This window comes from Chlorocebus sabaeus, chromosome 13 (genome assembly GCF_047675955.1).
Source record: "Chlorocebus sabaeus isolate Y175 chromosome 13, mChlSab1.0.hap1, whole genome shotgun sequence".
NCBI lineage: Eukaryota > Metazoa > Chordata > Mammalia > Primates > Cercopithecidae > Chlorocebus > Chlorocebus sabaeus.
Window position 1 is genome coordinate 70,523,282 of NC_132916.1, and position 14,402 is coordinate 70,537,683.

Genomic DNA, 14,402 nt, shown 5'->3' on the forward strand with positions numbered 1-14,402 from the left:
TGAGATGAATTAACAGAACACAGAGCAGTTTCTCAGAAAGCTTCTTTCCAGTTTTGAACGGAAGATATTTCCTTTTTCACCATAGCCCTCTATGGGCTTCCAAATATCCCTTTGCCAATTCCACAAGAACAGCCTTAGCGAAAGGCTTTTTGAAGGGAAAGATGTAACTCTGTGAGATGAATTGACAGAACACAGAGCAGTTTCTCAGAAAGCTTCTTTCCAGTTTTGAACGGAAGATATTTCCTTTTTCACCATAGCCCTCTATGGGCTTCCAAATATCACTTTGCCAATTCCACAAGAACAGCCTTAGCGAAAGGCTTATTGAAGGGAAAGAGGTAACTCTGTGAGATGAATTAACAGAACACAGAGCAGTTTCTCAGAAAGCTTCTTTCCAGTTTTGAACGGAAGATATTTCCTTTTTCACCATAGCCCTCTAAGGGCTTCCAAATATCCCTTTGCCAATTCCACAAGAACCGCCTTAACGAAAGACTTCTTGAAGGGAAAGATGTAACTCTGTGAGATGAATTAAGAGAACACAGAGCAGTTTCTCAGAAAGCTTCTTTCCAGTTTTGAACGGAAGATATTTCCTTTTTCACCATAGCCTTCTATGGGCTTCCAAATATCCCTTTGCCAATTCCACAAGAACAGCCTTAGCGAAAGGCTTCTTGAAGGGAAAGATGTAACTCCGTGAGATGAATTAACAGACCACAGAGCATTTTCTCAGAAAGTTTCTTTCCAGTTTTGAACGGAAGATATTTCCTTTTTCACCATAGCCCTCTATGGGCTCGAAGTATCTCTTTGCAATTCCAGCAGAACAGCCTTAGCGAAAGGCTTCTGGAAGGGAAAGATGTAACTCTGTGAGATGAATTAACAGAACACAGAGCAGTTTCTCAGAAAGCTTCTTTCCAGTTTTGAACGGAAGATATTTTCTTTTTCACCATAGCCCTCTATGGGCTTCCAAATATCCGTTTGCCAATTCCACAATAACAGACTTAAGGAACGGCTTCTTGAAGGGAAAGATGTAACTCTGTGAGATGAATTAACAGAACACAGAGCAGTTTCTCAGAAAGCTTCTTTCCAGTTTTGAATGGAAGATATTACCTTTTTCACCATAGCCCTCTATGGGCTTCCAAATATCCCTTGGCCAATTCCACAAGAACAGCCTTAGCGAAAGGCTTCTTGAAGGAAAAGATGTAACTCTGTGAAATGAATTAACAGAATACAGAGCAGTGTCTCAGAAAGCTTGTTTCCATTTTTGAACGGAAGATAATTCCTTTTTCACCATAGCCCTCTATGGGCTTCCAAATATCCCTTTGCAAATTCCACAAGAACAGCCTTAGCGAAAGGCTTCTTGAAGGGAAAGATGTAACTCTGTGAGATGAATTAACAGAACACAGAGCAGTTTCTCAGAAAGCTTCTTTCCAGTTTTGAACGGAAGATATTTCCTTTTTCACCTTAGCCCTCTTTGGGCTTCCAAATATCCCTTTGCCAATTCCACAAGACCAGCCTTAGCGAAAGGCTTATTGAAGGGAAAGAGGTAACTCTGTGAGATGAATTAACAGAACACAGAGCAGTTTCTCAGAAAGCTTCTTTCCAGTTTTGAACGGAAGATATTTCCTTTTTCACCTTAGCCCTCTATGGGCTTCCAAATATCCCTTTGCCAATTCCACAAGAACAGCCTTAGCGAAAGGCTTCTTGAAGGAAAAGATGTAACTCTCTGAAATGAATTAACAGAACACAGAGCAGTTTCTCAGAAAGCTTCTTTCCAATTTTGAACGGAAGATACTTCCTTTTTCACCATAGCCCTCTATGGGCTTCCAAATATCCCTTCGCCAATTCCAGAAGAACAGCCTTAGCGAAAGGCTTCTTTAAGGGAAAGATGTAACTCTGTGAGATGAATTAACAGAACACAGAGCAGTTTCTCACAAAGCTTCTTTCCAGTTTTGAACGGAAGATATTTCCTTTTTCATCATAGCCCTCTATGGGCTTCCAAATATCCCTTTGCCAATTCCACAAAAACAGCCTTAGCGAAAGGCTTTTTGAAGGGAAAGATGTAACTCTGTGAGATGAATTAACAGAACGCAGAGCAGTTTCTCAGAAAGCTTCTTTCCAGTTTTGAACGGAAGATATTTCCTTTTTCACCATAGCCCTCTATGGGCTTCCAAATATCACTTTGCCAATTCCACAAGAACAGCCTTAGCGAAAGGCTTATTGAAGGGAAAGAGGTAACTCTGTGAGATGAATTAACAGAACACAGAGCAGTTTCTCAGAAAGCTTCTTTCCAGTTTTGAAAGGAAGATATTTCCTTTTTCAACATAGCCCTCTACGGGCTTCCAAAATTCCCTTTGCCAATTCCACAAGAACAGCCTTAGCGAAAGGCTTCTTGTAGGGAAAGATGTAACTCTGTGAGATGAATTAACAGAACACAGAGCAGTTTCTCAGAAAGCTTCTTTCCTGTTTTCTACGGAAGATATTTCCTTTTAAACCGTAGCCCTCTATGGGCTTCCAAATATCACTTTGCCAATTCCACAAGAACAGCCTTAGCGAAAGCCTTGTTGAAGGGAAAGATGTAACTCCGAGGGATGAATTATCCGACCACAGAGCATTTTCTCAGAAAGTTTCTTTCCAGTTTTGAACGGAAGATATTTCCTTTTTCACCATAGCCCTCTATGGGCTTCCAAATATCACTTTGCCAATTCCACAAGAACAGCCTTAGGGAAAGGCTTCTTGAAGGGAAAGATGTATCTCTGTGAGATGAATTAACAGAATACAGAGCAGTTTCTCAGAAAGCTTCTTTCCGGTTTTGAAGGGAAGATATTTCCTTTTTCACCATAGCCCTCTATGGGCTTCCAAATATCCCTTTGCCAATTGCACAAGAACAGCCTTAGCGAAAGTCTTCTTGAAGGGAAAGATGTAACTCTGTGAGATGAATTAACAGAACCCAGAGCAGTTTCTCAGAAAGCTTCTTTCCGGTTTTGAACGGAAGTTATTTCCTTTTTCACCATAGACCCCTATGGACTTCCAAATATGCCTATGCCAATTCCACAAGAACAGCCTTAGCGAAAGGCTTCTTGAAGGGAAGACGTAACTCTGTGAGATGAATTAACAGAACACAGAGCAGTTTCTCAGAAAGCTTGATTCCAGTTTTGAACGGAAGATATTTCCTTTTTCACCATAGAACTCTAAGGGCTTCCAAATATGACTTTGCCAATTCCACAAGAACAGCCTTAACGAAAGGCTTCTCCAAGGGAAAGATGTAACTCTGTGAGATGAATTAACAGAACACAGAGCAGTTTCTCAGAAAGCTTCTTTCCAGTTTTGAACGGAAGATATTTCCTTTTTCACCATAGCCCTCTAAGGGCTTCCAAATATCCCTTTGCCAATTCCACAAGAACCGCCTTAACGAAAGACTTCTTGAAGGGAAAGATGTAACTCTGTGAGATGAATTAAGAGAACACAGAGCAGTTTCTCAGAAAGCTTCTTTCCAGTTTTGAACGGAAGATATTTCCTTTTTCACCATAGCCCTCTATGGGCTTCCAAATATGGCTCTGACAATTCCACAAGAACAGCCTTAACGAAAGGCTTCTTGAAGGGAAAGATGTAACTCTGTGAGATGAATTAACAGAACACAGAGCAGTTTCTCAGAAAGCTTCTTTCCAGTTTTGAACGGAAGATATTTCCTTTTTCACCATAGCCCTCTATGGGCTTCCAAATATCCCTTTGCCAATTCCACAAGAACAGCCTTAGCAAAAGGCTTCTTGAAGGGGAAGATGTAACTCTGTAGATGAATTAACAGAACACAGAGAAGTTTCTCAGAAAGCTTCTTTCCAGTTTTGAACAGAAGATATTTCCTTTTTCACCATAGCCCTCTATGAGCTTCCAAATATCCCTTTGCCAATTCCAAAAGAACAGCCTTAGCGAAAGGCTTCTTGAAGGGAAAGATGTAACTATGTGACATGAATTAACAGAACACAGAGCAGTTTCTCAGAAAGCTTCTTTCCAGTTTTGAACGGAAGATATTTCCTTTTTCACCATAGCCCTCTATGGGCTTCCAAATATCCCTTTGCCAATTATACAAGAACAGCCTTATCGAAAGACTTCTTGAAGGGAAAGATGTAACTCTGTGAGATGAATTAACAGAACACAGAGCAGTTTCTCAGAAAGCTTCTTTCCACTTTTGAACGGAAGATATTTCCTTTTTCACCATAGCCCTCTATTGGCTTCCAAATATCCCTTTGCCAATTCCACAAGAACAGCCTTAGCGAAAGGCTTCTTGAAGGGAAAGATGTAACTCTGTGAGATGAATTAACAGAACACAGAGCAGTTTCTCAGAAAGCTTCTTTCCAGTTTTGAACGGAAGATATTTCCTTTTTCACCATAGCCCTGTATGGGCTTCCAAATATCCCTTTGCCAATTCCACAAGAACAGCCTTAGCAAAAGGCTTCTTGAAGGGGAAGATGTAACTCTGTAGATGAATTAACAGAACACAGAGAAGTTTCTCAGAAAGCTTCTTTCCAGTTTTGAACAGAAGATATTTCCTTTTTCACCATAGCCCTCTATGAGCTTCCAAATATCCCTTTGCCAATTCCAAAAGAACAGCCTTAGCGAAAGGCTTCTTGAAGGGAAAGATGTAACTATGTGACATGAATTAACAGAACACAGAGCAGTTTCTCAGAAAGCTTCTTTCCTGTTTTCTACGGAAGATATTTCCTTTTAAACCGTAGCCCTCTATGGGCTTCCAAATATCACTTTGCCAATTCCACAAGAACAGCCTTAGCGAAAGCCTTCTTGAAGGGAAGACGTAACTCTGTGAGATGAATTAACAGAACACAGAGCAGTTTCTCAGAAAGCTTGTTTCCAGTTTTGAACGGAAGATATTTCCTTTTTCACCATAGCCCTCTAAGGGCTTCCAAATATGACTTTGCCAATTCCACAAGAACAGCCTTAACGAAAGGCTTCTCCAAGGGAAAGATGTAACTCTGTGAGATGAATTAACAGAACACAGAGCAGTTTCTCAGAAAGCTTCTTTCCAGTTTTGAACGGAAGATATTTCCTTTTTCACCATAGCCCTCTAAGGGCTTCCAAATATCCCTTTGCCAATTCCACAAGAACCGCCTTAACGAAAGACTTCTTGAAGGGAAAGATGTAACTCTGTGAGATGAATTAAGAGAACACAGAGCAGTTTCTCAGAAAGCTTCTTTCCAGTTTTGAACGGAAGATATTTCCTTTTTCACCATAGCCCTCTAAGGGCTTCCAAATATCACTTTGCCAAATCCAGAAGAACAGCCTTAGCGAAAGGCTTCTTGAAGGGAAAGATGTAACTCCGTGAGATGAATTAACAGACCACAGAGCATTTTCTCAGAAAGTTTCTTTCCAGTTTTGAACGGAAGATATTTCCTTTTTCACCATAGCCCTCTAAGGGCTTCCAAATATCACTTTGCCAAATCCAGAAGAACAGCCTTAGCGAAAGGCTTTTTGAAGGGAAAGATGTAACTCTGTGAGATGAATTAACAGAATACAGAGCAGTTTCTCAGAAAGCTTCTTTCCGGTTTTGAAGGGAAGATATTTCCTTTTTCACCAAAGCCCTCTATCGGCTTCCAAATATCCCTTTGCCAATTCCAAAAGAACAGCCTTAACGAAAGGCTTCTTGAAGGGAAAGATGTATCTCTGTGAGATGAATTAACAGAACACAGAGCAGTTTCTCCGAAATCTTCTTTCCAGTTTTGAACGGAAGATATTTTCTTTTTCACCGTAGCCCTCTATGGGCTTCCAAATATCCCTTTGCGAATTCCACAAGAACAGCCTTACCGAAAGGCTTCTTGAAGGGAAAGATGTAACTCAGTGAGATGAATTAACAGACCACAGAGCAGTTTCTCAGAAAGATTCTCTCCAGTTTTGAACGGAAGATATTTCCTTTTTCACCATAGCCCTCTATGGGCTTCCAAATATCACTTTGCCAATTCCACAAGAACAGCCTTAGCGAAAGGCTTGTTGAAGGGAAAGATGTAACTCTGTCAGATGAATTAACAGAACACAGAGCAGTTTCTCAGAAAGCTTCTTTTCAGTTTTGAACGGAAGATATTTCCTTTTTCACCTTGGCCCTCTATGGGCTTCCAAATATCCCTTTGCCAATTCCAAAAGAACAGCCTTAGCGAAAGGCTTCTTGAAGGGAAAGATGTAACTCTGTGAAATGAATTAACAGAACACAGAGCAGTTTCTCAGAAAGCTTCTTTCCAGGTTTGAACGGAAGATATTTCCTTTTTCACCATAGCCCTCTAAGGGCTTCCAAATATCCCTTTGCCAATTCCACAAGAACAGCCTTAGCGAAAGACTTCTTGAAGGGAAAGATGTATGTCTGTGAGATGAATTAACAGAACACAGAGCAGTTTCTCTGAAAGCTTCTTTCCAGTTTTGAACGGAAGATACTTTCTTTTTCACCATAGCCATCTATGGGCTTCCAAATATCCGTTTGCCAATTCCACAATAACAGACTTAAGGAACGGCTTCTTGAAGGGAAAGATGTAACTCTGTGAGATGAATTAACAGAACACAGAGCAGTTTCTCAGAAAGCTTCTTTCCAGTTTTGAATGGAAGATATCACCTTTTTCACCATAGCCCTCTAGGGGCTTCCAAATATCCCTTGGCCAATTCCACAAGAACAGCCTTAGCGAAAGGCTTCTTGAAGGAAAAGATGTATCTCTGTGAAATGAATTAACAGAATACAGAGCAGTGTCTCAGAAAGCTTGTTTCCAGTTTTGAACGGAAGATAATTCCTTTTTCACCATAGCCCTCTATGGGCTTCCAAATATCCCTTTGCAAATTCCACAAGAACAGCCTTAGCGAAAGGCTTCTTGAAGGGAAAGATGTAACTCTGTGAGATGAATTAACAGAACACAGAGCAGTTTCTCAGAAAGCTTCTTTCCAGTTTTGAACGGAAGATATTTCCTTTTTCACCTTAGCCCTCTATGGGCTTCCAAATATCCCTTTGCCAATTCCACAAGACCAGCCTTAGCGAAAGGCTTATTGAAGGGAAAGAGGTAACTCTGTGAGATGAATTAACAGAACACAGAGCAGTTTCTCAGAAAGCTTCTTTCCAGTTTTGAACGGAAGATATTTCCTTTTTCACCTTAGCCCTCTATGGGCTTCCAAATATCCCTTTGCCAATTCCACAAGAACAGCCTTAGCGAAAGGCTTCTTGAAGTAAAAGATGTAACTCTCTGAAATGAATTAACAGAACACAGAGCAGTTTCTCAGAAAGCTTCTTTCCAATTTTGAACGGAAGATACTTCCTTTTTCACCATAGCCCTCTATGGGCTTCCAAATATCCCTTCGCCAATTCCAGAAGAACAGCCTTAGCGAAAGGCTTCTTTAAGGGAAAGATGTAACTCTGTGAGATGAATTAACAGAACACAGAGCAGTTTCTCAGAAAGCTTCTTTCCAGTTTTGAACGGAAGATATTTCCTTTTTCACCATAGCCCTCTATGGGCTTCCAAATATCCCTTTGCCAATTCCACAAAAACAGCCTTAGCGAAAGGCTTTTTGAAGGGAAAGATGTAACTCTGTGAGATGAATTAACAGAACACAGAGCAGTTTCTCAGAAAGCTTCTTTCCAGTTTTGAACGGAAGATATTTCCTTTTTCACCATAGCCCTCTATGGGCTTCCAAATATCACTTTGCCAATTCCACAAGAACAGCCTTAGCGAAAGGCTTATTGAAGGGAAAGAGGTAACTCTGTGAGATGAATTAACAGAACACAGAGCAGTTTCTCAGAAAGCTTCTTTCCAGTTTTGAAAGGAAGATATTTCCTTTTTCAACATAGCCCTCTACGGGCTTCCAAAATTCCCTTTGCCAATTCCACAAGAACAGCCTTAGCGAAAGGCTTCTTGTAGGGAAAGATGTAACTCTGTGAGATGAATTAACAGAACACAGAGCAGTTTCTCAGAAAGCTTCTTTCCTGTTTTCTACGGAAGATATTTCCTTTTAAACCGTAGCCCTCTATGGGCTTCCAAATATCACTTTGCCAATTCCACAAGAACAGCCTTAGCGAAAGCCTTGTTGAAGGGAAAGATGTAACTCCGAGGGATGAATTATCCGACCACAGAGCATTTTCTCAGAAAGTTTCTTTCCAGTTTTGAACGGAAGATATTTCCTTTTTCACCATAGCCCTCTATGGGCTTCCAAATATCACTTTGCCAATTCCACAAGAACAGCCTTAGGGAAAGGCTTCTTGAAGGGAAAGATGTATCTCTGTGAGATGAATTAACAGAATACAGAGCAGTTTCTCAGAAAGCTTCTTTCCGGTTTTGAAGGGAAGATATTTCCTTTTTCACCATAGCCCTCTATGGGCTTCCAAATATCCCTTTGCCAATTGCACAAGAACAGCCTTAGCGAAAGTCTTCTTGAAGGGAAAGATGTAACTCTGTGAGATGAATTAACAGAACCCAGAGCAGTTTCTCAGAAAGCTTCTTTCCGGTTTTGAACGGAAGTTATTTCCTTTTTCACCATAGACCCCTATGGACTTCCAAATATGCCTATGCCAATTCCACAAGAACAGCCTTAGCGAAAGGCTTCTTGAAGGGAAGACGTAACTCTGTGAGATGAATTAACAGAACACAGAGCAGTTTCTCAGAAAGCTTGATTCCAGTTTTGAACGGAAGATATTTCCTTTTTCACCATAGAACTCTAAGGGCTTCCAAATATGACTTTGCCAATTCCACAAGAACAGCCTTAACGAAAGGCTTGTCCAAGGGAAAGATGTAACTCTGTGAGATGAATTAACAGAACACAGAGCAGTTTCTCAGAAAGCTTCTTTCCAGTTTTGAACGGAAGATATTTCCTTTTTCACCATAGCCCTCTAAGGGCTTCAAAATATCCCTTTGCCAATTCCACAAGAACCGCCTTAACGAAAGACTTCTTGAAGGGAAAGATGTAACTCTGTGAGATGAATTAAGAGAACACAGAGCAGTTTCTCAGAAAGCTTCTTTCCAGTTTTGAACGGAAGATATTTCCTTTTTCACCATAGCCCTCTATGGGCTTCCAAATATGGCTCTGACAATTCCACAAGAACAGCCTTAACGAAAGGCTTCTTGAAGGGAAAGATGTAACTCTGTGAGATGAATTAACAGAACACAGAGCAGTTTCTCAGAAAGCTTCTTTCCAGTTTTGAACGGAAGATATTTCCTTTTTCACCATAGCCCTCTATGGGCTTCCAAATATCCCTTTGCCAATTCCACAAGAACAGCCTTAGCAAAAGGCTTCTTGAAGGGGAAGATGTAACTCTGTAGATGAATTAACAGAACACAGAGAAGTTTCTCAGAAAGCTTCTTTCCAGTTTTGAACAGAAGATATTTCCTTTTTCACCATAGCCCTCTATGAGCTTCCAAATATCCCTTTGCCAATTCCAAAAGAACAGCCTTAGCGAAAGGCTTCTTGAAGGGAAAGATGTAACTATGTGACATGAATTAACAGAACACAGAGCAGTTTCTCAGAAAGCTTCTTTCCAGTTTTGAACGGAAGATATTTCCTTTTTCACCATAGCCCTCTATGGGCTTCCAAATATCCCTTTGCCAATTATACAAGAACAGCCTTATCGAAAGACTTCTTGAAGGGAAAGATGTAACTCTGTGAGATGAATTAACAGAACACAGAGCAGTTTCTCAGAAAGCTTCTTTCCACTTTTGAACGGAAGATATTTCCTTTTTCACCATAGCCCTCTATTGGCTTCCAAATATCCCTTTGCCAATTCCACAAGAACAGCCTTAGCGAAAGGCTTCTTGAAGGGAAAGATGTAACTCTGTGAGATGAATTAACAGAACACAGAGGAGTTTCTCAGAAAGCTTCTTTCCAGTTTTGAACGGAAGATATTTCCTTTTTCACCATAGCCCTCTATGGGCTTCCAAATATTACTTTGCCAATTCCAGAAGAACAGCCTTAGCGAAAGACTTCTTGAAGGGAAAGATGTAACTCTGTGATATGAATTAACAGAATACAGAGCAGTTTCTCAGAAAGCTTCTTTCCGGTTTTGAAGGGAAGATATTTCCTTTTTCACCATAGCCCTCTATGGGCTTCCAAATATCCCTTGGCCAATTCCACAAGAAGAGCCTTAGCGAAAGACGTCTTGAAGGGAAAGATGTAACTCTGTGAGATGAATTAACAGAACACAGAGCAGTTTCTCGGAAAGCTTCTTTCCAGTTTTGAACGGAAGATATTTCCTTTTTCACGATAGCCCACTATTGGCTTCCAAATATCCCTTTGCCAATTCCAAAACAAGAGCCTTAGCGAAAGGTTTCTTGAAGGGAAAGATGTAACTCTGTGAAATGAATTAACAGAACACAGAGCAGTTTCTCAGAAAGCTTCTTTCCAGGTTTGAACGGAAGATATTTCCTTTTTCACCTTAGCCCTCTATGGGCTTCCAAATATCCCTTTGCCAATTCCACAAGAACAGCCTTAGCGAAAGGCTTCTTGAAGGGGAAGATGTAACTCTGTAGATGAATTAACAGAACACAGAGCCGTTTCTCAGAAAGCTTCTTTCCAGTTTTGAACGGAAGATATTTCCTTTTTCACCATAGCCCTCTATGGGCTTCCAAATATCCCTTTGCCAATTCCACAAGAACAGCCTTAGCGAAAGGCTTCTTGAAGGGAAAGATGTAACTATGTGAGATGAATTAACAGAACACAGAGCAGTTTCTCAGAAAGCTTCTTTCCAGTTTTGAACGGAAGATATTTCCTTTTTCACCATAGCCCTCTATGGGCTTCCAAATATCCCTTTGCCAATTATACAAGAACAGCCTTATCGAAAGACTTCCTGAAGGGAAAGATTAACTCTGTGAGATGAATTAACAGAACACAGAGCCGTTTCTCAGAAAGCTTCTTTCCACTTTTGAACGGAAGATATTTCCTTTTTCACCATAGCCCTCTATTGGCTTCCAAATATTACTTTGCCAATTCCACAAGAACAGCCTTAGCGAATGGCTTCTTGAAGGGAAAGATGTAACTCTGTGAGATGAATTAACAGAACACAGAGCACTTTCTCAGAAAGCTTCTTTCCAGTTTTCAACGGAAGATATTTCCTTTTTCACCATAGCCCTCTATGGGCTCGAAGTATCTCTTTGCAATTCCAGCAGAACAGCCTTAGCGAAAGGCTTCTGGAAGGGAAAGATGTAACTCTGTGAGATGAATTAACAGAACACAGAGCAGTTTCTCAGAAAGCTTCTTTCCAGTTTTGAACGGAAGATATTTTCTTTTTCACCATAGCCCTCTATGGGCTTCCAAATATCCGTTTGCCAATTCCACAATAACAGACTTAAGGAACGGCTTCTTGAAGGGAAAGATGTAACTCTGTGAGATGAATTAACAGAACACAGAGCAGTTTCTCAGAAAGCTTCTTTCCAGTTTTGAATGGAAGATATTACCTTTTTCACCATAGCCCTCTATGGGCTTCCAAATATCCCTTGGCCAATTCCACAAGAACAGCCTTAGCGAAAGGCTTCTTGAAGGAAAAGATGTATCTCTGTGAAATGAATTAACAGAATACAGAGCAGTTTCTCAGAAAGCTTGTTTCCAGTTTTGAACGGAAGATAATTCCTTTTTCACCATAGCCCTCTATGGGCTTCCAAATATCCCTTTGCAAATTCCACAAGAACAGCCTTAGCGAAAGGCTTCTTGAAGGGAAAGATGTAACTCTGTGAGATGAATTAACAGCACACAGAGCAGTTTCTCAGAAAGCTTCTTTCCAGTTTTGAACGGAAGATATTTCCTTTTTCACCTTAGCCCTCTATGGGCTTCCAAATATCCCTTTGCCAATTCCACAAGACCAGCCTTAGCGAAAGGCTTATTGAAGGGAAAGAGGTAACTCTGTGAGATGAATTAACAGAACACAGAGCAGTTTCTCAGAAAGCTTCTTTCCAGTTTTGAACGGAAGATATTTCCTTTTTCACCTTAGCCCTCTATGGGCTTCCAAATATCCCTTTGCCAATTCCACAAGAACAGCCTTAGCGAAAGGCTTCTTGAAGGAAAAGATGTAACTCTCTGAAATGAATTAACAGAACACAGAGCAGTTTCTCAGAAAGCTTCTTTCCAATTTTGAACGGAAGATACTTCCTTTTTCACCGTAGCCCTCTATGGGCTTCCAAATATCCCTTCGCCAATTCCAGAAGACCAGCCTTAGCGAAAGGCTTCTTGAAGGGAAAGATGTAACTCTGTGAGATGAATTAACAGAACACAGAGCAGTTTCTCAGAAAGCTTCTTTCCAGTTTTGAACGGAAGATATTTCCTTTTTCACCATAGCCCTCTATGGGCTTCCAAATATCCCTTTGCCAATTCCACAAGAACAGCCTTAGCGAAAGGCTTTTTGAAGGGAAAGATGTAACTCTGTGAGATGAATTAACAGAACACAGAGCAGTTTCTCAGAAAGCTTCTTTCCAGTTTTGAACGGAAGATATTTCCTTTTTCACCATAGCCCTCTATGGGCTTCCAAATATCACTTTGCCAATTCCACAAGAACAGCCTTAGCGAAAGGCTTATTGAAGGGAAAGAGGTAACTCTGTGAGATGAATTAACAGAACACAGAGCAGTTTCTCAGAAAGCTTCTTTCCAGTTTTGAAAGGAAGATATTTCCTTTTTCACCATAGCCCTCTACGGGCTTCCAAAATTCCCTTTGCCAATTCCACAAGAACAGCCTTAGCGAAAGGCTTCTTGAAGGGAAAGATGTAACTCTGTGAGATGAATTAACAGAACACAAAGCAGTTTCTCAGAAAGCTTCTTTCCTGTTTTCTACGGAAGATATTTCCTTTTAAACCGTAGCCCTCTATGGGCTTCCAAATATCACTTTGCCAATTCCACAAGAACAGCCTTAGCGAAAGCCTTCTTGAAGGGAAAGATGTAACTCCGAGAGATGAATTATCCGACCACAGAGCATTTTCTCAGAAAGTTTCTTTCCAGTTTTGAACGGAAGATATTTCCTTTTTCACCATAGCCCTCTACGGGCTTCCAAATATCACTTTGCCAATTCCACAAGAACAGCCTTAGGGAAAGGCTTCTTGAAGGGAAAGATGTATCTCTGTGAGATGAATTAACAGAATACAGAGCAGTTTCTCAGAAAGCTTCTTTCCGGTTTTGAAGGGAAGATATTTCCTTTTTCACCATAGCCCTCTATGGGCTTCCAAATATCCCTTTGCCAATTGCACAAGAACAGCCTTAGCGAAAGGCTTCTTGAAGGGAAAGATGTAACTCTGTGAGATGAATTAACAGAACCCAGAGCAGTTTCTCAGAAAGCTTCTTTCCGGTTTTGAACGGAAGTTATTTCCTTTTTCACCATAGACCCCTATGGACTTCCAAATATGCCTATGCCAATTCCACAAGAACAGCCTTAGCGAAAGGCTTCTTGAAGGGAAGACGTAACTCTGTGAGATGAATTAACAGAACACAGAGCAGTTTCTCAGAAAGCTTGTTTCCAGTTTTGAACGGAAGATATTTCCTTTTTCATCACAGCCCTCTAAGGGCTTCCAAATATGACTTTGCCAATTCCACAAGAACAGCCTTAACGAAAGGCTTCTCCAAGGGAAAGATGTAACTCTGTGAGATGAATTAACAGAACACAGAGCAGTTTCTCAGAAAGCTTCTTTCCAGTTTTGAACGGAAGATATTTCCTTTTTCACCATAGCCCTCTAAGGGCTTCCAAATATCCCTTTGCCAATTCCACAAGAACCGCCTTAACGAAAGACTTCTTGAAGGGAAAGATGTAACTCTGTGAGATGAATTAAGAGAACACAGAGCAGTTTCTCAGAAAGCTTCTTTCCAGTTTTGAACGGAAGATATTTCCTTTTTCACCATAGCCCTCTACGGGCTTCCAAAATTCCCTTTGCCAATTCCACAAGAACAGCCTTAGCGAAAGGCTTCTTGAAGGGAAAGATGTAACTCTGTGAGATGAATTAACAGAACACAGAGCAGTTTCTCAGAAAGCTTCTTTCCAGTTTTGAACGGAAGATATTTCCTTTTTCACCATAGCCCTCTATGGGCTTCCAAATATCCCTTTGCCAATTCCACAAGAATAGCCTTAGCGAAAGGCTTCTTGAAGGGGAAGATGTAACTCTGTAGATGAATTAACAGAACACAGAGCAGTTTCTCAGAAAGCTTCTTTCCAGTTTTGAACAGAAGATATTTCCTTTTTCACCATAGCCCTCTATGAGCTTCCAAATATCCCTTTGCCAATTCCAAAAGAACAGCCTTAGCGAAAGGCTTCTTGAAGGGAAAGATGTAACTATGTGACATGAATTAACAGAACACAGAGCAGTTTCTCAGAAAGCTTCTTTCCAGTTTTGAACGGAAGATATTTCCTTTTTCACCATAGCCCTCTATGGGCTTCCAAATATCCCTTTGCCAATTATACAAGAACAGCCTTATCG